We start from the raw sequence: 21,340 nt of genomic DNA, 5'->3' as shown, positions 1-21,340 counted from the left end.
ACAGATCAAAAAAAAAAAAGTTTATATTCTCACATTAAATGAAGAGCTCTATTTTTATAAATCAAAATCAAGCATCAATTGCTGAATATGTCAGTATACAAATATATCTTTCACAGAATAACAAAAAGGTTTAGAATTCAGTCTGGTAATCTAGAGAGAGTCAAAAGGACACCCCTTCTAGACACAGAGTCTAGAAGATGGGCGACCATTTAGGCCCCTAAACAGTTAGCTAAAATTGGTTAAGCAACCAATGCCCATATGGGAAAAGAAAAGTCTTCTGTTTTTATACAGATTTCATTTTGGAGAAGCACTGGGCAAAGATGAGAAAGTTGAACAGATCTGAAATGTATATCAGATTTTTGTCACATCCCTGTCACATGCTATAAAAATTCCAACATTTTAATGACTTTGCTCTAGTTCAAAATGCTTGATCTCTAGTGATTTTGAAATGCAAAAATAATGCCACTGTTCCTACTATTTTTGCTCTGTCTGAAAAGTAAAATTAGATCGTAGATAGACAGCATTTATGTTTCTTGATGCAAATTAATTAGGATATGTAGAAAATATATAACAAATGCTATAGGTTATTAATGTTCAAAAGTGCAAAAATTTCTTTTAAAATTAGTTCCTCAGATAAACTACACAGAATATTTCATAGTTTTCTCTTTCCTACTTTGAAATAGTGGCAATTTAAACACAAAAAAATTAGACCACTGGTGAAACTTGACATAGGCAGATATAAAAATATGTTTTAAAATTTGTATTTGGTAATTTCAACACATTGCTCTTTGAACTGTGTTTTTCCATAAATTTACTACTTCTGAGAGAAAACAGCTCGGAAAAATACAGACACAAAATAGAAAGCTGTGTGACTAAAGCTGTGCATGTCAGGAACAGATCATTACACATAATAAGGCCATAACGAAGTTGATAAGGAATATACTTGCACATAAAAAGTAACAATGCCTTTCAGATTCTGTTGTGGACATTCATTAATATGGGAACCCAGCTATAATCAAGAATGACAGAAGAAAATATCCATGGAAGGCTGTAAGAAAAGCAGCCTGATAATATGCAGACAAGAGGTGCCTAGGCAAAAAGTATTTTCAGTGTTTTCAAAATATATCTAAATATTTATAAGATATATAAATAGCAAAAAGTTCCTATAAGTTTAAGTAGAAAGTGAATTTAAAAGCTTTACATATTATTTTTCCTTATGAAGTAACTAAAAGTTTATGATTTCTCTTTAAACATCTTGGCATCTCACATAAAAGAAGGAGGTTAAGGAACAGATTGTTGTACTTTGAAAGTACCCTGCAATCCTACATTGTTTTCATTTTTGTACAAGAACAACCAAGACTCCTAGACTTCCTTTTGCAAAGTCATTTGGTTTTACATTCACCTTAGATTTTCTCTTTTATTCCTAAAGAACAGGATACATTCTAAATGATTTGGCTAAAAAGAACTGTACTGTGTGTACTCCAGATCATGTACACCAATCTTTTCTAATGCATCCTGTTTCTTCAGAGTTTTCCTAGTACTCTTTTCTGCACCATGCTTCATGCAGCGTTTTTACTGGAGGGTTGTGATCACAGTAATGTATTGCTCATCTTCAGATATACCCGAGCTATTAAAGATTATGGAACCTGATACTCAAATAAAATGCTAGTTCTGCTGCACTAAAAAAGTGCTTCTTCACACTCATAAAATCTTACCTCTCCCAGCAGGGAAATGCAACAGTTTGAGGTGGAAATTACTTTTTCACAATAAAGGCTGACTCATTGTCTACCAGGCCTTAACTAGGTAAGAAAGGAAACCATGACTGCTCAATGCTCCCCAAACACAAATGGTGCTGCTAAAAACCCATATACATCTTACTTAAGGTTGCACTGACTTACAATTGTGCAAATTGTTTACCTCATTTTATGCCACACTGGGAAAAACACACTTTGTAGTGCTGAGCATAAACTCATATTTTAGCCAGATGCAAACTGCATTATGTGCTGACTACACATCTTCAGTTTTTTATCCTGAATCACACTATTATTGCAGGTTGCCGAGCGCATGTGTGTCTTAGCACATGCAGGTGTAAGAAAACTTCAAGTAAATGAATCAAAGTGCCTGTAGTTTTATGGGTGCCATTAAATCACAAATATAACACTTTAGCAGCTTATATTTTACACCACTACTTTGTTCTGTGAACTCCATAAGCCTTTGTTTTGTGGACTTGGTAACATAGGTGAGAAGGAACCATGAAAAGAGACTAATATAATGTACAGATGAAAAGTCTGTACTGAAAATGCAGCAGACCCAAGCTTTTCAGATTCAGTAACTTAGACATCTAACAAAATGGGATTTATCTGTATCTCAGAGTACATTACGCAATCTGAGCACAACCACAGTGTGGCTTTCTTCCCTTGGGTAGAATATGTAGAGATGGATGGCACAAATGAATAAACACAGTGCTCTGCCATTAAAAGCGCAAAATAAAGGCAGCAAAATGAAGATAGAAGAGCTGTAATTTTTTTTTCAATTTCGACAAGCTTTCTGCAGCTTATTTTGAAAACAACCTACTTGACAATTTGAAAAAAAATATTCTGTTCCCTGTGTTTGAATTTGCACAGCAGAAAGATGTGGTGAGCTGAAAATCTCAAAAATAAATTCTGTCATACAAACCATCTCTATTTTATTTTAAAGCAGAATGCCACCTGGTAATCTTTGTGCTTTATAGACATGAACAATTCTCTGATTCACTAAGATCCTAAGGTTCTTAAAATCTTTTGACATTCAGCAGTGAAGTTTACCATATCCCTGGAGTTCCTTGCTTTGAAACTGATTGCGCTTCTTCTCTTGTAGAGTTTTAATTGGCTGTCAGGGCTCCTAGTCCCTCATTAAGACCCAAGTCCCTCATTAAATCCAGCCCTGCCTCACCCAGTACCCCTTCCAGTACACCAGATGCTCTGCCATGGGCTCAAGTTCCCTCTTAAGCTCAGACTTGGCTGCCCCAAGTCTGCCTGAGCTTCACTATAGCTGCACTATATAGCTCCACCTCTCTCCTATTCCCTGCTGTTCCTGAATCTCAGACTGGACTTGCCTGACAGATCAGGGACATAACACTGCCCTACTCTGACGAGCACCAGACGCTTGCTGAAAACTGTTGCTCTCACCATTCTCTGGCTCAGGACAATGTTCCATCAGCGACAGCACTGCCCTGCCCACACTGTGGTCCCCCTCATCCTGCCCTGCCGTCTCTCCTGGAGCAGTCTTATGGTTGCTGCTCCTTGGCTACTCTCCTGAGGGCCAAAGCCTGGTCTAAGCCATCTCCTGCCCTGCCATCTCTCCTGGAGCAGTCTCATGGTTGCTGCTCCTTGGCTACTCTCCTGAGGGCCAAAGCCTGGTCTCAGCCAAAGGCCCCGAACCAGCAGGCCGAAGGTGCCTGTGTGAGGGGTCCCAGCGAGACTTGCAGGGCAAACCAAGTCTGTTGGGGCACTCAACATCCTCAGAGAAAACAAGAACATACTCCTGACTTGCAGATTACCCTTAGGACCATCAAACTTGACTAAAAGCAGACAGTAAAGCTACAGACAGCAGGCTAAAATTCTATATACACAGGTCCATCTCTCTACTGACAATGCTGAAGGCATGTCTAGACTCTAGACACCAGAAATTTGAAAGCAGCTTTATCCATAGAGAATGGTATGCTCAAAATTATAAAGCCTCTTGAGACTAAAACTATATCTGGAAGAGCAGCAGGAATAGCCAAAAAGCCAACATGGCGGTATTTTTCATTAGCAATCTCTGACCACAGCTGTTATCAGAATGGCTAGTTAGAAACCTTACTTTTGACATATGTAGCTAGTGCAGTCGACAAACAGACATTCTCAGGTCTCCTTTGTGGCAAGACAAGGGGAGCACACTGCACTTCACACACTGAGCTGCACTTTTTAGCATCAAGCCTCTCCTACCTATCTGTGATGTCATATTTCTGTTCTGCCACATCAAGCAACAGCACACCCTTAAAGTCTGAAAGGGTGTTTGCAAGGAACATTAGCGATGAATGTTTTAGACTGGATTGGAACAAATTAACACACTCACACTGAAGCCAGGGTGATTGGCAATGAGGTATCACCTTCTATAGAACAATTATCTTCAGTAGTTTGCTAGAAGTGTGTGCTGAAAACACACGAGAAACAATTCAAAGTTCTGCACAACTTTTAGCATTGACCAGGCTTATGAATTTATAGCATTTCAGTGTTTTTATATTATGACTGAATATTCAGGAAGAAAAATGTCATTGAAAGAAACCCTTGAAAGGACAAAGGCTGAAGCTACAGAATCTCTGCTGCGTTCAGGAGCCGTGGGCTTGATTTCCTGTTCTGCCATTCAAGTGGCATATTAGACATATTATCAAAGCATTATCTTCCATCAAACATAAAGAGGGGACTGGGAGTCATTGGACATCATCTGGAGCAGGTGGTGTCAAAAGTCTTAAATCTGTGGAGTCTTTGGTATGGAGCACATAAATAAAAACTGTTAACCCCACAGTTCTGAAGGGGGCATAACATACTACCTCTGCCAGCTGCTGAGATCAAATGTATTAATTTCTTGATTCACATTAAAAGGGTTTTCATTAAAAGGAACTGGAATAAAAACACGGGAGGGAAAAAGTCAAAATCAGTAATAGTTCCTTAATAATTATAAAATACCTCCACCTTATTTTATGCCTTCCTGCTAAAAGGAGTGGTTGTTTTTTACAGCAATGTAAATTAGGCAGAGGAGATACACAGTCATATTTTTTACTGTGGTTTCTTCTAAATCCCGAGGTTCAGTATAATATGATAAATCAAACCATTAAGAGAGAGTGTACACAGCAGCCTTATTTAATTTTTCATGTCATTTGCATGTTTTGAAAGGTGGAACCCACCCTCACTGGCTCAATCCTTAAAAGCCATGCATTCCCCAAGAGGTAAGAATTACTTAACATTTAACAGCTTAGTTTTATCTTTCACTTGACAGTGGTCTCTGACACTGCAAAGGTCATCCCGACCTGTCTGTGTTCTAAAGCAATTTCCCTTGAATTTATGTCTTCCATCTGATTAATCATTATCCCCATTTTCCACTCTGGCTCTTTACTGATATTGCCCTCAAACAAAACCAGCCATGACCCTTCAGCAGATAATCAAGAACAGACGCCTGCATAGTGGTTCCATGTTCACAAGTGCTTTTTGTTTAACTGAAGATATTGCTGCTATCAGTCACACAGAGAAGCACTGCCATATCAATAACATCCCTTGACAAGGGGATCATACCATTATCAGCACCTCAGATACATTCGCAGAGCATGTTAAAGGACACTATTTGCACTCTCCAGTGATTCTAATACACCCTCATGCTTCGGCACGCATAATTTAAATGTTCTACATTACTAATAGGCATTTAGAAGCATTTCGATTTTTCTTCTCTTCTGACTTGGCCTATAATTATCGCTTTTATTTCATCCAAAAGAAACAGTAAGACCCTTCTCATCCACCCACAGTGGGGTCCATGGATGACTCAAATCAGATAATATTTTTGGTTCAAAGGCAGAAAATTATCTACATGCAACCAGCGCCAGCTGACTAACAAAAGAAATTGGTGTTACACTCGAAGAAGGTTTCCTGTGTACTCTGGGGCCAGGGAGTCTGAAGAAAGCATTAAAAAAAAAACCAACACACTTGTGTGTGTAGAGGCATATGCCCAAAACAGGCAAAATGAACAGCAAGTAAAGTCCAAATTAAGGCCCAGTACACCACGGTCTAAAAGTAATTTTCCTTTTCTGGGAAAAATAAGAGAATACTTGGATGCCATAAATTTTTACATTTAATTAGAAAAGCAATTTTAGAAGATAAATTTTTACTATATCAGCCAATTAGTTATTGACTATAGTTTACAATCAGCTTTTAAAAAGTATCACATTGTGGTGGCCTCAGGATATAGGTCATATTAAATGCTTGATTCCTTGAATATGTGTGCATCAGCTTTCATGGAAAACAGTTTTGTAGATTGTATAGTTGAATCAGCACTCAGTGTTTGCTCCCCCCAGAGCAAGGAACTTTAATTTAACCCAAAATTATGCAGGAATTTGGATCAGTGCATCTTTTCTGTCCATTGCAGGTGCTCTCCTGGCCTCTCTACATCTTTCAGTGGTTCACACCCAGAGCAACACATAAGCCTTGCATTCTCTGCTGTTGTAGCACTCAGACCAGCAGGTAACAGGTTTTCTTAGTGGTATTTTTAACACTTACTCAGATTTTTTAAAAAGCCTCTACATGTTTACAGAGCCCTTAGGAAGTACAGTAACTCTTCCTTTTCAATCAAATCTATTCCATTTATGCTGTACATTTTCTTAGGAAAATTTATTTATTAAAAATAGCTTCCTCATTAAAAATCCACATTACTAAATTATCAAAAACAGAAGACATGAACCGAATTACCGCTTCCATTATTTTAAAATATTAAATAAAATTGATTTTAATATTTTAACAAAAGCAATAATTTAAAGAAAGTTGCTAGCATAAAGTTCAGCCAACAAAAGGATACTTCAGCTCTCAGTAGTTCATTTTCCCAGTCACAGGAGTGAAGGAACACAGTGTATTGGAACCTGTAGCTTGCTCCTATTCCTAGATATTGAAATACAAATATACAAAAAAGCTTACATTTTTTCATGCGTAAAAGGGACAATATAAAACAATTTTTTTCCCAAACACAAAAAATATATTTTTACCTAATAACCACAAATAAAATGGACATAAAGTATACTTCATAAAGAATCATCAATATTTGACAGGAAAAAAAATTAATTGATAATTCAGCTCCATTTCCTACTCATGTCCTGGCAGGCACTTTCTCTGTCAACACCTATTTTCCACAAGGTTTCCACTTTATCAACTAAGTTGTCTTATTCTACAAGAACCTATGCCCTTGAGGTAATAATTCATATGAACAACTCCATAGCAAAAAAGAAGATTATAGATACATTACATATCTATGTGCATATAAACAGATATTTGTACATATATGGGGAAAAACCTTCACTGGATGTTGTTTACAAATTAGGTTTCTGTGTTTTGAATTCCCACAATCTGCTTCTGTACAACACAGAGCTAGGATTTTTTTTTTTTTTTTAATTAAATATTGCATCTGACTACAATATTCTTAAGATTAGTCATATGAAAAAATATTGAAGAAAATATGCCAAAAATCTTATGCCCTACAATCAGGAAAAACTTCAGCACAGGATGCAAAAATCCTCATGTATTTCTAAGAGAAGGAAAGAATTAACTATGGCTGTCACATGTGAATTTGGATAATGAAGGTAAACTTTCTATCTCACCACTAGCCCAAAGTAATTTTGGCTGATAAAAATCCCTAAAATGCTGCAGTCTTCATGTGTTCTAAGCTATGTGAGGAGATTTATTCAACATATTATTTCCACCTGAGAATTAGGTATTTTTTACTATGAAGTCCACTTCTATTCAAATTCTTTCTGTGTACTCCTAAGTACACTTCCCTAGGAAGAGAAAAATAGCCAAAAAGCTAAATAATGGCCAGCTATGAACTGACACTATATGCTACAACATCTCCATAAATAAAGACAGAACTAAATGACTCTGCAGCTCTACAGTTTGGAAGAACTGCAGAAGAATACTAAACAACATAATTTTTCAGCTAGACACACTTTTTGATTCAGGTTGTTATCTGGATTTTGTTTCTTCACTTGCTGGCATCTACAGTAATTCTATTCTGAAACACTGTACCTGAAGTGAGCATATGTGAAGCTTAGAAGGTTTAGGAAAAATATTATTTATATCTTTACCACAACACCCCCTAAAACATCAAAGTGGAATGTTACCACACTTGCTTACACTATGCTATACACTCAAGGGGAATACACTTGAGTTCCTCATATTTCAGCAAGTATACACAATAAAATTACTATTTGGTGATTTCTATGAGTAAAAACTACTTTAGAGAGCAGTAAATATATTGAAAGAAGTTGGTTTGCAATAGTTTCCCAAATATTGGAAAATTTATTGTCTTCCTTTGGACTACAGAGCTGACAGTCATCATGCTCATTTGTTAATATAATACAGAAATTAGCAAGTAATTTCTCCAGTGAAAATTTGTTCTTCTGAGAAAATTACTTATTTCCTAGAAAGAAACAGTTTCCCCATCTGCTAAGATTAAGTAGAGTGGCAGCAGCGTGACATTCTACTTAATAATTTTGTACAGCTGGTTACAGCAAGGAATCTTCTACACTGTTTTGCATGACCACATGAATGATAAATATTCGTTAAAGACAGAAAAAAGAACTTAAATCAATTTTGTGAGTTCTGGTAGTTTTCTGCCATGAAATTATAGCTGAAATTGAACTGAAACACTTAAAATTGGGAGGAAAATTGTAAAGTAACATTTTAAGTTTTTCATGCTATGTGGAGCAAAAACAACATACAGGAGGCAATTCAGTCATCTTCCTAAACAAAAGGGTGAGCCGGGTATGAGAAATAATGATTACTCACAGGTAATGAATTTCAATCCCAGCTGGGGATCTGAAAGACAATTATTTTCTTAATTTTCAAAAATTGAAGTCCACTGATACTTTCTAAAGCAACTGATAGGCCAAGCAATGACTTACATGTAGTAGAGAAAATCACCTTAAATGGGTTACTCTTGAATTATCCCCAGGTCACTTTAGTCAAAAGATGTGTCAGAGCAATACTCAGTGGGGTTTTTTTTAGTGCTTATAGTCGGTTGTTCCAGATTCATAATCAACACTGTAATGCTATTTTACAACAGAAAAAAGCTTTTTTAAAAACCATTTAACAAATGTGAACTGAAAGAGAATTTCCAGGAGTCTTCTTGTTTCTACAGAGGAAGTTAGTACAAAACAAGCTGCACTCCACAAAAAACTGCCTTGAGGAGGAAAGGTGTCCAGGACTAAAGCCTTATGGTTGCTTCCAGCCTATTAATGAGTAGTGCCACATCTTGAACAGCCACCATCTTCATGAAGAGACATGGTCATGGACAGACAGCAGATAGCCACAGCTCCAGCAAATACCTTCAGGGATATTGGTATTTTATTAATTTGGATTTTAGCTGCGAAAGTCTTTAAGGAGCAAGCTTTGCTCTGTTCAATATAGGACCTAATTAATAATGGTATTTGATAACAGCTACTTTTATCTAATTTACACCTATTTTCTAAACATCTGGTTCTTAAAATGTGTTTGACCAATTAGCTAAGAGGCTTTATTATCTTCCCTGCCTTCTAGTTTTTCTGAGCAAAGACACAGAACCACACTGATTGTATTATCTTTTAACCTTTGTGAGTTTGTGATTGGTTGTTCAGGTGTACAAGGACTGATCCCTTAATTATTTTTAATACAGATATCTACAGAATTCAACTGGAATTTGTCTTTAGTAAGAATTTTTGTAAATATGGGCCTAAATATTTTTGTTGAGATATTCAGAGTTTAAGGAGTGCATTTATGGAACAGAAGATAGCTCATATCCTCAAGATCATGTAGTAAATAAAATTTTTAAGACCTTTACAATTAATAAAGACTTAGATTCTCCCAAGTTCAGATGTGAAGGAAATATGAAATTAAATTTGAAGAAATATAAGTTGAATAAATTTTAGTGCATTTAAGCAGACCAATGCTAGTTGTTTCCATTAGGGTCTAACACTTATAACACCTTTATATATTTTTTAGGAAAAACAGACTCACTGCTCCATGCCCACATTGTTGTTTGTTTGTTTTCCTTTCCAGTTCATTTGAAGGCATGGAGAGCACCAGAAAGGAATTAGTATTCCACCTGAATGGACCAAAGAAATTATCAAAGACTAACATAAAAGGCTTTTCAGTTTTCTCAACAAGTGGGCTGAATTTTTGCTGCAACAGTCTTGGCCTACCCAACTTGGGAAACCATATGAAATATGTTCAATTTAAGAATCCATTTGTTAATTTAGAGCACCAAAGAATGAAGTTGTAAGTGTATACTTGCTGTTCCCCATAGGGATCATGTTCTCAGCAGGTAAATGTAATGTCCACAAAAGGATTGAAACATACATAGAGAAAATACATTTTTTCTCTTTAAAGGTGAAGTTATGCCCTTATAACCTCTATAAGGCTTTATAAGGTAGTTATACACCCACAAAATGGATGTGATTTCTTTTGTTTATGGTACTGACAAACACATCCACACAAAATATTCTATGCTAGTAAACATGACAATATCTGCCAAGGCTGACCATATATGTTCTATCTAAATACAAGTTTTAGATACCACACAATACTTGAAATCTTAGAAGGTTAGAATTTTTCTAGCCAAGTGCTTATTTATTGATCAATATAGGTAGGACTATTTAAAATCAGATGGAAAATAATCAGAGAGAAAAAAAGATCAATTTTTTTTTAGCCCTTTCTCTCCAACAGACCTCTATATTGACAGATTCTAAGCCAAATTCCCATTGAATGCAATTGCATTAACCACATTTGAATTACAGTGAGATTTACTGGCATCTAAACTACTCCTTATATGTGAATATGCAATAGATGTCCCTGCTCTCACAGCTGAGGAGAAGCCAGTGTAAAATATCTTTGTCAACAGACACTTGAGCCATTACATAATACTTTTTAGCTCAATGGGACATTTATCTCCATGCTGTTTGTAGGCAGCCATGTCACAAAATATTTTTCATGGAATTCTACACTAGAAAAATCACACACAGTAACATCTTTCTAAGAGAGAATGAGAGATGTTTTCTCCAAGAAGAATCAGGTCCTCTGTACTAACATCAGTCTTTGGGCAAAGAGACCCCATTTTAACTTACATTGCTGTACAGCACCATGTAACCTCTGCAAATGCAGAATAACCACATTCTGGAATGCATTAACAAGAGTTTCACCTGAGGCAACATTCCCCTCTGTTTGTCAAGATGTGGTTAGATTAGTATTTCCAATTTTGCCCCTCTTACCAATAAATTGTTATAAGGAAGAAAGTCCTCATACTGAGTCAGTGAAGCATGGGAATGGTTACACACAGAAGCCTTGAGGTCCCCATCCCTGGAGATTTAAACTTTGGTTGTGAAAGGCCCTGAGCAACCCAATCTAACTATAAAATTGTCCCTGCATTTAGAAGCGGACTGGATTAAGTAATTTCAAGAAGTACCTTCAAATGTACAGTATTCAATGGTGCTTTTGCACTGCAATAGTATTGTGCAGAAACCTTCCTGTAAGTTTTAAATTAATTACCTTTGAATGAGGACAATCTATACGCATCACTATCCACACCGCAGGATAATCTCAAGAACTATGTTTGTAGTTCATTCAGAGCATTGTATTGGTGTACCAAACTGCCACAGAAACTAGCTATTTTAAACCTCTCCATTACGTCTGCAGTATACTGCAGCCCGTGATGAGACGGCATACCAGGGAAAGAGCAGATTACATCTGCATAGCAGAGACTCCCACGAGCCTTAGTACTCCTTTTTTTTCTCCACTAAACAGATCACCCCTAAAAACATTCCAGGCACAATAAGAAATTTTTTAGTTATATGTCCTACATCACTAAGGGTGTTTTTGTCTGATACTCTCTCTGTTTCCAGAATTTGATTTATTTAATGAAAGAAGTAACGGTTGAGTTGTTTGAAAATAAGGCACTGCTCATAGGTTGAGAAAGAGTTAAAAGGATAAGTGAATGCAGTGTCAGTGGCAGACTGTCCACCAGCTAGTCATGAAGAGAGTCTGTGAGTTCTGCTCACAAGAAGCAATGCCTAGACACCAAGAATTTTGCCCAAAAGAAAAAGCCAACAGCAATGGCACAACTATTTGCTGATATGAAAAATAGGAGAACAAGACATCAAATGGTAACCTTTGGTACTTTTGCCTACTGTATTTCAGGTGTATATTAAAATCAAACGAGCCTGAGTGGAAAACATGAAACACACCAATCAGTGTAGCTTAAAAAAAAAAGTAAATTATACAGGTAAAGCCTTTAAAATGCATGCCTAGTATATTAGGCATACATATGCTTACACAGAATGAAATCACAGAAACACAGGAACGGGTCAGATTGGGAGGGACCACAGTGGGTCACCTTGTCCAACCTCCCTGCATAAGCTAGACCATCCCAGAACTCATGGCACAGGATTGCATCCAGATGGTTCTGGATTATCCCACTGAGGGAGGCTCCACACCCTCTCTGAGCAATCTGTTCCACTGCAAGGTCACCTGCACAATAAATTTCTTCTTCATGTTCAGGTGGACCTTCCTGGGCATCAGTGTCTGCCCACTGCCTCTTGTTCTACTGCCTGGCACCACTAGGAAGAGCCTAGTCCATTCTATTGGTACCCTCCCTTCAAATACTTGCACACATCAATGGGTTCCCTCTCAGTCGTCTCTTCTCAAGACTGGACAGGCCTAACTCACTCAGCCTTTCTTCTATAAAAGAGATGCTACTGTCCTCTCATCAACTTTGTCACCCTCCACTGAACTCACCATAGGAGCTCCATGCCTCTTTGGTCCTGAGTCCAGAACTGAATACAGCATTCCTGGGGAGACCTTGCTAGGGCTGAGTACAGGGGCAGGATCACCTTCCATGACCTGTTGGCAATGCTCTTCCTGATGCCCCCCAGGATACCACTGGCATTCTTGGCCACCAGAACACGCTGCTGGCCCATGGACAGTTCTGGTCCAAGAAGTCATTAATTTCTCAGCCTTAGGAACAGTACAGGCAACCACTGTTTGTAAGGCTGCAGCAATAGCTGTGATTGCCAGATAAAAGCAAAACCCTCTATGGTTAAGGGAGGTGGGGATGGTAGAATACATTTTGCAAAGACATCTTCGGATAAGCACTGCTATGCTTACAGACAGGAAATTTTATCCTCCAGCTCCATACAAATTGAAAATGGTGTCAGCTAAAGATACGGAGGCCCTGGGAGGTGCTGTGAATAAAGTCATCTCTCCATTCCAGAGTTACCATGGTTAAATGGTAAAATAGTGATTAAATAATTATTTTCCATAATGCATCTCATGAAGCTTTTTCCTATACAAGCTCTCATGTGATCATTAAAGGGGAACAATCCTGCAAGATGCTTTAATGCCGCTACGAACAGTATGCATTGTAACATGGATTTTCTGTCAAAAATCAAGACGTGCTTGTGAGACTCAGACTTCCACTCTAGAACAAAGCACATAACTAGGCCTATGCAGCCATGACCACAGAAATAACCTGCAGCGAAAGAGAGAGCCAGCTACAGGGATGCTGCTTTATCTTAAAAAAAAATAAATCTTGCGGCTGGCAAGGGAACATGAAGCTGCAGCAGCACCATGTTTTTATGAGTCCAGATCAATATAAAGCTAAATGCCTTGTGTGCTGAAGCAGATAAATTATGTGATAGGTGTCATTTGTATTTTTAATATGGTGCATCTTCAGTCCAATTAGAAATATTTGGATGGAATCTCCACCTAATCGTGAAAGTCTCTGATGTTTTGCTAATGCATAGCAAGTCTTTATTGTCAGCAGTCAGTCAGCAGAAATACAGACAAACAGAGGTAAGAATTCAGTCTCAAAAATGAAAGGATGCTAATGGTATCCTAGTATTATTACAGTGAATTACACTGCATTACATCTTTAAGCGATTTTGTTTGTTGCGTATGCAACATTTAAACTTTTATTAGCCTCTCTGGATGAGAAAATGACTGAGAGTTGGAACCACAAAGAAGGAAGGACTGAGCTTGATATTGCTTTCCTCCATTTGTTTTTGTTTTTTTTTTTAACAAGAGGACAAATGTCTCAATAATAATCACACTAAAGAAACTTACATTTGATTATATTTCATGCACACTTATTTATCTCTTGCTGACATAAAACTGGTGATTTGAAAACAAACCTGACTAATAGATCACTGACCTGTAACATATGTATTTACATGAGAATATGTACTCTGTACCTTTAGAATGTCTCTAGATGAACTGTGTAGCAATATAGGAAACCAAAGAAGAATTAAAGATTTGTAATTAAAATTATCAACCACTGCTTTATGGAAAAAGAGGCCCACCGTGTTTTGCAACAAAGATACTAGAAAATACATAACATTTAATTTAAAACTGAGGAAGTTTGATAAGTTAAAAGAAAAATTAAACTACCTTTTCTTGCAACATCGATACTTTGAGCACAATTTCAATTTTTCCCCCTTTATATTGCTTGCAAACACTTAAAAGAAGAAAAGCTGTAAATCTAGTCCTCCGAGTCATTTTACAAAGGACTCCATTCTGTTTTAATAGGAAAATGTTATGCACTACATCATATGAAAGCAGTGGCAGCAGCTGTGAGTTCCCTATCACAGGTTTGCAAACACATTTAATCTAATTGATGAGCTTTTGTTTAAACATGCATTGATATGCATCCTGTGGTGCATATGGTTTGCAAAGATTCACAACAATATACAGCCCAAGTAATCTGCCTGTGGTGCTGAAACAACTTTGATAATATTGAGAATGTGAAATATTTTTGTTAATACTATTTTCATGCAAGAAAAAGAACCACAAACAAACAAAGCAACAACATAGAAAAGAAAAAGAGAAAACACAACTAACTAAAACCCTAGATAATTATATAGCTGGATGCATTCTATTTCACACTGCAACCTAAATTCAAATCACACTGATTTAACAGAATGATCAGGACCACTGTGGATAAACTTTTGTCAGTTGTGCTTTGAAACACACATTTCAAAAAGCCAATTTGAAATTTACCACTTGTTCAAGTAATTTACACAAGTTTACATTCCTGGGTATACATAGATTCAGTTACAGATTTCACATGCTACTGTCACCTGAGGTAACACCATGTTTCGTAAACATAACATTTTTTAGTATTTATTTTTTGTTTTTTGCAAGTATCTTTCTTGCATGTTGATAGAACTTAGAAAAAAAACCTAACACCTTTGCTTTATTATTTTTGAAAATATATTAGATTTCTCAAATATATAATGAGAAAAGATTTGGTTTGATTTCATTTGGTCAAATTTAAATCCATTTTCCCCAAAAGCAATGACGCATAATTTAACATCAAATTGCCATCAGAGAAACTACGTATTTAGTCAGTGCTACTGATATTCAGGGTCATTTTTGTTGAAACACCATAGGAATACAGCTTTAGAAATACAGACATTAAACAAATGATTGTTTTTTCTTTTTCCTCAAGTATCAATTCAAGATGTTTGGGGACTGGACATGAATCAATGATTTTAATTGACTGACTGTCTTTTTCTCTGTATTTGGCCTATGCAAAGCTTTTCTCCAAATAAAAGTAGAAGTATACTTGGAACTTACTGTGACTATTTTGTCAAATTCTTCATTTCTTTGGAATATAGAAAAGTGAGACTTCTTGCTCCCACATTAAGGAAACAGATAAAAAAAAACAAAACAAAAAAAAACCAAACAAAAAATCCCAATCAAACAAACAAAAAGCCCAACAAAACACTAAAATAGTAAGCTATCATTCAGGGAAATTGTAGAAAATGCCTAAGTGAGAGGGAAGGAATGGTGGGGTTTTGTTTACCATGCTGCTTTCAGTATTCAGGACAATACTGAATAAATGAACAGTTACAGGGAAAACCAAACATTTTACAAGATGGTGAAATTGCTGTTTTCATTCTCACAGGGAACTCAACTCAGGGAAAAAAAATGTAAAACTTCTATTTGGGAGGATATGCAACACAGTTAAAACAGGACCCTTTCACTTAGAGAACTTGGAGGAAAACTTCCAATAGAAATATACTATTTACAATTAATCCAATCAGAGACCTTCATTTGGCTTGTATGTTGGGAGTTTTTTTCCTGAAACCCTTTGTGGCTTATTGTGAATTCATCAGGAAAATCCTTCCAGTATCTCCTTTCAGCTCCACTTCCAGTTCTATCTGCAATTCCCTTGAGAAGCAGTAATTTTTGGCAGAGTTTGTGCCACCTTTACAGATGAATTCAGCAGCTCCCTCTCTCTCCTAAGGCAGAAGTTCCTGTTAGCTCCCTGCACTGCAGTGCAATGCAGCCCAAGTACCAGCAGTACCAAGTGTGTTTGTCTGAGTAGGTTTCCCTTGTGTTGTACTAACCTCTGCAATCCATCCCCCTCTCCATCAGAGATACATTCAGCAGCGTCCTTCCTAACCCTTTACGGAAAGGAGAGCAGGATACTATCCATCACAGAGAAGCCCGGGTGATCTCAGCATCTTTCGATGAGACAGCCTCCCTCCTCCCCACCTATCTTTATATGCTTCTTCCTCATCTTTCTCTTCTCTCCTCAGCCCCCTCCCTTCTGTACAGATGTGCTGTGCCCACCCCAGCCAGGATGACTCAGCTCCCACCCTCGTCCCCTACTCTCACTGCACCCACAGTGTTTTGCAGGATTAGGCCCCTAAGCCTAATCAGAGATCCTACACATTCAATTACCCACATCATCCAGCCCTCCAGCCCCTGGGGCATCCTGCCTTCTCTCAGGACTGCCAGACCTGCTCCTATGCCTCTTTTAATTCCTCGGGCTCTTCTACCCTGCAATCTTCTTTAAATTAGATGCGTGTTGCCTCGAAAAGTCTCACCATCCCATGGCTCTTCCTAACCCTAGACTTGGGCTATACTTTTCATCATTGTGACTTCTGTGTTCTCTCCTCCCCACATGTGTCAGAATCGTCTCGGGACCTAAATTCCCAAAGCCCCTTGTAAAACAGGACTTAGTATGTTTTGGAGAACTCCTTTCCTGAAGCTGCAGAGAAGGAAATCCCTCCCTGCACTTTACCGGTCACAAATGCTAAACTGTTTACTCAACACAGTCAATGTGAGTGACAGTTCTTGAAGGAAATCTATAGTGACAAAAGCAACAGTGTTCTCAAAACCACTTAAATTGGTTATTCTCTTTGTTTTATCTCGTCCCCCCTCCCCCCTTCCTTTCCTGTTGCAAGGTCTGAAATGCCGATTGTTCCCTCCTTAACGTATCTTGGAAAGTGTCGGTCCCCTGAGGAACTGGAATTGACATCCTTTCTGCACCTTCGGTTTTCCTCACCATCCTTACGACAGCTGCAAACTTGTATTCCTCTAACATCTGGAGTCTGTGAACCTCGACACCCCTGGTTTTTGCTCCCCTAGCGTGCAAAAGTTTCAGCTTTAAGAAGCCAGGTTCTAAAGCGAAGATTAGGCGCCCGGAGCTTCTCGGATCTGTGTAACCTGCTTTCTCTGCGCAAAGACCGAGCTCTGGGCAGAGCAGGAGTGAGCAGCAGCCGAGCACAGACCGCTCACGGCGCTCACCGCGGAGATGAGAGGGAACCCCGCGCTGCCGTCTAGCGCCCGACCTGCCCCGAAGGGAGCAAGAGAGCTCTACCCCGTCCCCGGCAAGCAAGACCCCTCTAAGTCCCGTGAAAAAGTTGAAGCCAAGCATGCAAAAAAAAAAAAAAAAAAAAAAAAAAAAGGAAAAGTTGCTCTCGAGCAGAGTCGCGGCAGCCCGAGCGCCCGGATCATCACTTACCGGGGGGCAGGCGGCGGAGAGCCGGGGCTGCTCCCTCCGCTCCCGCTGCCGCTGCTCCTGCTGGCGGCGTGAAGCGAGCGGAGCCTCTCGGAGGAGCCGCCGAGCGTGACAGACCAGAGGAGGGGCGGACCGGAGCGGCTGTGTGGGCTTCGCGTTGCGGTGGAGCCTCTGCGGCAGTGCCGGGGAGAGAGGGGGAGCGGGCGGGAGGCGCGGGGCGGGCGGCGGCCGCCACCATCAATAACCGGGGGCGTGGGGCGCGGCGAGGGCGATCCCCGCCGCAGGCAGCGGCCCGAGCCGGCCCAGGGGAGGCACAGAAACGCCCCCGCCCCCGCCGCCGGCATGGCTGGAAGCCTCCGTGGAAACAGGGCCCTTTTCCTGCTAGAAGGGAAAAATTAAATCAGTGACGCTCACGCATTCACTTTATTGCAGAAGACAGTGTTCTATGAGAGGTGAGGACAGGAGAGAGCATATGAAATTGGTTGTTTCAATACAGGTTGCAACAGGCCCGATGATCATCCAGAGACCACTGCATCCCTCCTCTTTACTCTCTTCCCAGAGTGCGAGCAGTGAACACTTTGCAGCAACAGTGAGAAACCGCCTGTGCTCCACACGCAAAGACTGAGTAAAGATCAGTGCTGGTGCAGGAAGAGCCACAAGCAATATTCACTTTCCTGAGTGGAAAAATTACTGACTGCAAGAAGAGGGAACAGACTAGAACAGATTGCTTGAAGTGATAGTGAACTTGTATCCTACATGTTTTAGGAAGACATCAGAAAAACATGTTTATTGATTGTTTTAGGACAAACAGGAAAAATAGATTAGTTGTGAAACCTTTTTTTTTTGGACAGTAGGAAGTTATTATGTTTATTACTCCAATCAACTTATATTTAAAGTAGTGGCATCAGAGACTGAAAACGACATCATAACTTTATCACACTAGCTGTTATAGCCACTCTAGAACAAAGAACATGGTGCTAGTTCCTCCTTTATGGTTGTATACATTTACTTGCAATTGTATTGACAAAGTCTGTAATGTGACAAACACAGTGGTATTGCCAAAATGAAGGTGTGAGAGAAACTGAACAGGCAGGACTCCATATTAAAAACCAGCAAATATTCAGCCAGTTTTATTAACAAGTACGGGATTTGAATTCATCTTCCCAAAATACATTAATCCACAAAATATGCCTATAGGAGAAAAGTGGGGTAATGGGCGGGTACCATTATTGCCCCCTCCCATACTCTGGACATGCCTAGTGTGTGCCCACTAAGTGTTGTAATTTTTGATAGTCCATCTGCCTTTGAGTCTTCCTGTCAATATTTGCGAGCTTCTACACTTTGAAATATTTTTCTTTTCCTCTGTTGTAGAGCAAAAGACTCAAACAGTAAAAGAAAGTGGCTTATTGATTTGCTACCCAGGGGAAAATCTGAATGAACTATGCATGGAGTGCTGTCAAGTGTGAAACACAAGTAGAGAAACAGAAAAGAAACACCTATTACTTTTCTGTCCCTTTCAGTAATCCTAGCATTAGAAAATTGCACCTGGTGTTACAAAATAGCACTTTAGTAAATATACTAAACTTGTCACATACAAAATACAAAAAGAAAAAAATATTCCAACATTTTCATACGGCAAGAAAAGAAAAGGCTATTTGTGCTATACAAATAAGAATGGTGACAAAATGTCATTTCCATCCATTTACTGTTGACTATTTAATAGAAAACTTCTGTATATAAAATGTATCTTAAGCCAATGCTACTGTATTTTACTGAAATAAATTGATTAGGATAAAGACCTGCTCCCTGTGAGTTCTTGAGCACATAAAACAACTATGGAAGAAGGAAACACCACCACATTTATGTTTTGAACATATAGGACTAAAATGCTAAGGAAAAAAACCCACCGTGATAAAAGCATAATGGACAAAATCAATGTTTTTTCTTAACCTTACCTTCAGATTCCACAAAGAAACAACCACTAATGCAGTTCCTCCTCATCTACTGCATTAGAGAGAAGGACATTTATGAGATAGGTTTGTAGGCATTTTCTAGCAATAAGGAGGATAGATCAAAATATTAAAACAAGAAGTTTTAATCATTTGATCCACAGAAGTAAAATGTGTGCAGTTCCATAGTCAGGTTAAACTGATGTAACACTGTGCTTCTGCCAGACACATTGGTTCTTCCATTTGCTCTTCATCCTGTCACCTTCTTAGCATCAGCTTTATCCCTTGTATGGCTTCAGGATTAAATGGTCTGGTGAGTGCATCTGCCTTCAGAGTACCTCTAGAAACCAAAGGAAGGTATGTCAAAGAGTGGTGGGCTTTCACCTAGACCAGTGACTGGCTCACTTGTCTCAGGCTGAGTTATGACAATGCCGAACCTTCAGCCCATACGTGGGACTCATTGTGCCAGCTCAGATAACTTGTTGTGGGACCATGAAGCATCATTGAAGTAAAACTGCATAATGTCTACTTGATCTGTTTTCTATACATGAGGAGTATCTGTAGGAATGCAGAAATTTCTAACCCTAAAACCTCCCCACTGCAGGTTGGCAGGAAGTCTTATTCCTGCCACCAACAAATAGATCCTGAGCTTGACTGCTTGAATACTAGTGATTTAGATGAATAAAATACCTCTCAAGTTTGAGATTTCTACACAGACTACTTCCATTTTTCCTCTTCCTGGATCTGATGGTTTACACCTTTCTGAAATTGGCTCTCAAGAGCACTCTTTCATATCAAATGTAAAATGTTATCTTTGTATGCAGTCATTTAAACTTATGATACCTGCTGCTCCATCAGTTTTCTATAGAGACTATGACACATCTAGAGTTTTTCATTTACAGCTGTCATATTTACACAATACATTTGTCAAAATACACGTTTCTTATTGCTAGTGGATGACCCTAGAATATGACCACAAACACATTGCATTCATTCTCCAAGAGAGCAAAACCAAAGATGTTCTTTCTAGCTGTTTGAAGAACAGCAAAACCTAAGTGGCATTACTTTGTAAAGCAATTGAAAAATTCAGACCTTATGATTCTGAATGTTATTTATCCCATACTGGTTTTAAAAGTATATGGCAAATAAATGTCTGTGTTAAAATACTGTAGATAGTTAGCCATCATTATTTTGAAATGTATTTTAACCTGACCCTTAAATGTTTGTCTGTGTCATATTAGCTTTGATACTCCTTTATATCATTTCAAGGAAATAAATACAGTAACATTTCTATATAGAACCATCTTAAAATAGCAACCAGAAAAGATTGATAGCATTTCCCTTAAAACTGAAGTTAAATTCTTCACAGAACCAGGATCTTACACCAAACTGCATGTTTCTTTTGTACAAGTTCCACCTTTATCACTGTTTCCATCCTACAAGTAATTTCCTTGACTTAAAACAGGGTAATGGGAAATGAATAGAATATAGATGTAAAGCACATAGAAACATTTGGGGTTAATCTTCAACAAGGGGTCAGGGATCCACAGGAATCCTCCGAGCTGCCATGGTAAACAGCTTACCTCAGCCACGAAAGCACTTTATTATTCTATTGTATGCAGCAGATAAACCTTTCAGACTACATCCATGCACAGTGACCTGAGAGAAACATTTGGACACCACTTTCTTCCAAAAAACTAACAGCAGGGAAACGGCAGCTGAACATACTGAACATACTGAACTGTTTTATTATGTTTTATAAGAAGTGATATGTTCAGTGTGAGTTCAGGTGACAGAGATGGAAAAATATGTCTACAGATTTTCTCAAAGATAAGAAAAAA

The 21,340-nt window shown here is 38.5% G+C and overlaps 1 protein-coding gene across 1 annotated transcript in view; it reads right to left on the bottom strand.

Annotated features, from left to right (window-relative positions):
- SV2C (synaptic vesicle glycoprotein 2C) overlaps positions 1-17,686 on the bottom strand; it is a 98,526-nt gene extending 80,840 nt beyond the window's left edge. Inside the window, exon 1 of the mRNA XM_059491917.1 lies at positions 17,554-17,686. The gene's annotated coding sequence lies outside the window, so the exon portion shown is untranslated. The remainder of the gene's footprint in view (positions 1-17,553) is intronic.
- Positions 17,687-21,340: the final 3,654 nt, after the last annotated feature.

The sequence above is a fragment of the Ammospiza nelsoni genome, chromosome Z, assembly GCF_027579445.1.
Source record: "Ammospiza nelsoni isolate bAmmNel1 chromosome Z, bAmmNel1.pri, whole genome shotgun sequence".
NCBI classification, from domain to species: Eukaryota; Metazoa; Chordata; class Aves; order Passeriformes; family Passerellidae; genus Ammospiza; species Ammospiza nelsoni.
This window is presented reverse-complemented; position numbering and strand designations above follow the sequence as displayed.